The sequence below is a fragment of the Papaver somniferum genome, chromosome 8, assembly GCF_003573695.1.
Source record: "Papaver somniferum cultivar HN1 chromosome 8, ASM357369v1, whole genome shotgun sequence".
NCBI classification, from domain to species: domain Eukaryota; kingdom Viridiplantae; phylum Streptophyta; class Magnoliopsida; order Ranunculales; family Papaveraceae; genus Papaver; species Papaver somniferum.
In genome coordinates this window covers 76,873,701-76,876,339 of record NC_039365.1, presented here as the reverse complement: position 1 = coordinate 76,876,339, position 2,639 = coordinate 76,873,701, and the positions used below count along the sequence as shown (strand labels likewise).

At 37.6% G+C, this 2,639-nt stretch overlaps 1 pseudogene; it reads left to right on the top strand.

The window, feature by feature from the left end:
* Positions 1-2,254: 2,254 nt before the first annotated feature.
* Positions 2,255-2,354, top strand: LOC113307237 (annotated as a pseudogene).
* Positions 2,355-2,639: the final 285 nt, after the last annotated feature.

Genomic DNA, 2,639 nt, shown 5'->3' with positions numbered 1-2,639 from the left:
TTGAGAATCTGCTTTTGGCAATAGATAGAATCAAAACAATTATTAAATTTGCATAATAAAAAATAAATAAAACTACATAAATATTGTTGAATGGTGGAATCATCACCCCTATTTTCTCCATAAAATTTATATCACTTGTTAATTGAATTTTCTACATTTCTAAATTATTTAAATCTAAAAAAAAATTATTCCCTTCACAAGTTCGAAAAGAACCCCTTTTCACCATAATCTACAACAACTTTTGAAAAAATACATCAACTATCCAAATCGGAAGCTACAATCCCAGGTAAAGTCTCAGATGGGCCTAAAAGCACATACTTTAGAGTATCGGGTAGTGGTTTAAGGTCCAACTTTGGGGGCTCTTCTAAAGAAGGAATTAGGGTAGTCTCAGAAACTGGTAATGGTTCGAACCTAGATTTTCATCTATAAGTGTCTAACACAGGGGTAGAATCTAATAGAGCATTCACCTGTTCAACAGTGCTATCGTCGTCAAAATCTAAACCAAAATGGGATAGAAAACTTTCTAATGGGTCTTCAGACAAAATGTTTGGTAATGACTCCTGAACTAAGGCTTCTATCATGTTCACCTCTTCAACACATGTGTCATCTAGCTCATGAGGTTGCTTACTGACATTAAAAATGCTCATCTCCATAGTCATATTACCAAAAGATAAACTCATCACACCATTTCGACAATTAATGATTGCATTAGACGTAGCTAAAAAAGGGCGACCTAAAATCACAGGTATCTGGTTCTCTGGGTCAGGGACAGGTTGGGTATCTAGGACCACGAAATCCACTGGATAAATAAACTTATCGACCACAATAAGAACATCCTCGATAACACCTCGAGGGATTTTAACAGACCTATCAGCTAACTACAGTGTCATCTGAGTAGGTTTCATTTCACCAAGTCCTAGATGTAAGTATACATGGAATGGCAGTAAGTTCACACTGTCTCCTAAGTTAAGTAAATCCTTTTCTACCCGGAAGTTACCTATTGTGCAAGCAATGGTAGGAGAACCTAGGTCTTTGTACTTTGGATTTGTGGTGTTTTGAATGATTGAACTTACGTGACTAGATAAAAAGGCTTTCTTATGGACGCTAAGTTTTCGCTTTCGCGTACACATATCCTTAAGGAACTTGGCATAAGCAGGAATTTTCCTAATTGCATCTAATAAAGGAAAGTTTATGGTAACTTTCTTAAAAACCTCCACTATGTCATTAAAGTTCGATTCCTTATTTGTTGGTACTAATAGCTGAGGAAATGGGGCTCTAAGCATAAAATCAGCCCTTTCAGGAACCGAATTCACATCATCAGAAACTTTATCAGTCTCTTCAACTACTGGTCCTGAGAGGTGAGATCCTGAGGGGTGAACTACAGTATGTTCACTATCGGGCATGGTTACCTTATTGTCTATAATTCTACCACTTCTAAGGGTTCTAACAGCATTCAATTGATTCGATGGTTTTGCACCTAATTCATGAACTCCTCTAGGGTTGGGTTTTGTTTGACTAGGAAACTGACCTTTTTCTCTCAAAGAATCACTTATCAGACCAACCTGGGTTTTTAACTCGGAAATAGCCTGACTATTTTCTTGTCCTATCCTGTTACTAGCTTGTAGACTTTGTTGTACGGATAACTGAAATTCTGCAGTTTGCTGGTGTTAACAAGGCGAGAGATTCCTCTAAACTTAGGATTTTCTTATCTGACTGATTCTGAAACTGAGCTAGTCCTGAAGGATTCTTAGTATATCCAAAACCTAGGGGAGCATTAGAATTACTAAACTGACCTTGACTTTGGCCCTTAGACCACGAAAGGTTCGGATGGTTTCTTCAACCAGGATTATAGGTTTCTGAATATGGGTCAATCTTTTGACGGTTATCAAATCTAGTGTTATTATAAAGAGCATTGGCCTGCTCTTCAATATTCTGGCCTTCCCAAAAAGGCTCCACTCTACCACTAGTCTGGCCTACTTCTAAGGCTTCTAACCTTTTTGCTATAGCAGCAATTTTGGCATCTGATTCATAGCCTCCTTCTACCCTATTAACGTTTCCTCTACTTAAAAGAATTGTTTTCTGGGGTGCCCTACTATTTTTCCATTGCTGGGTTTTTTCGGCGATTTAATTAAAAAATTCCATCGCCGCATCAACAGTTTGGTTTTCAAATCCACCAGTGCATAGAGACTCAACCATGGTCGTTGTGGAATAATCTAAACCCTCATAAAGGATATGAACTAGCCTAACCTTTTCTAAACCATGATGAGGACACTGGGATAATAAATCATTGAACCTTTCCAAATACCTATATAAAGATTCTCCCTCTTGTTGTGAAAATGTGCATATTTGCGTCCTAATAAACGATGTTTTGTGCCTAGGGAAAAACTTATTGAAAAAGGCAGATGTAAGTTGTTCATATGTCTCAATTGACTCGGAGTCCAAACTATACAGCCACGACTTGGCTTTATCTTTCAGGGATAATGGGAATAACCTAAGTTTCAAAGCATCATCATCTAAGCCTCTAATTCTTAGAGTACTACAAATTTCCTCAAATCCCTAACATGGTAATAAGGGTTTTCATTTTCTTTCCCTAAAAAGATTGGGAGCATCTGTAAGGTCCCAGGTTTTAGTTCATAGGG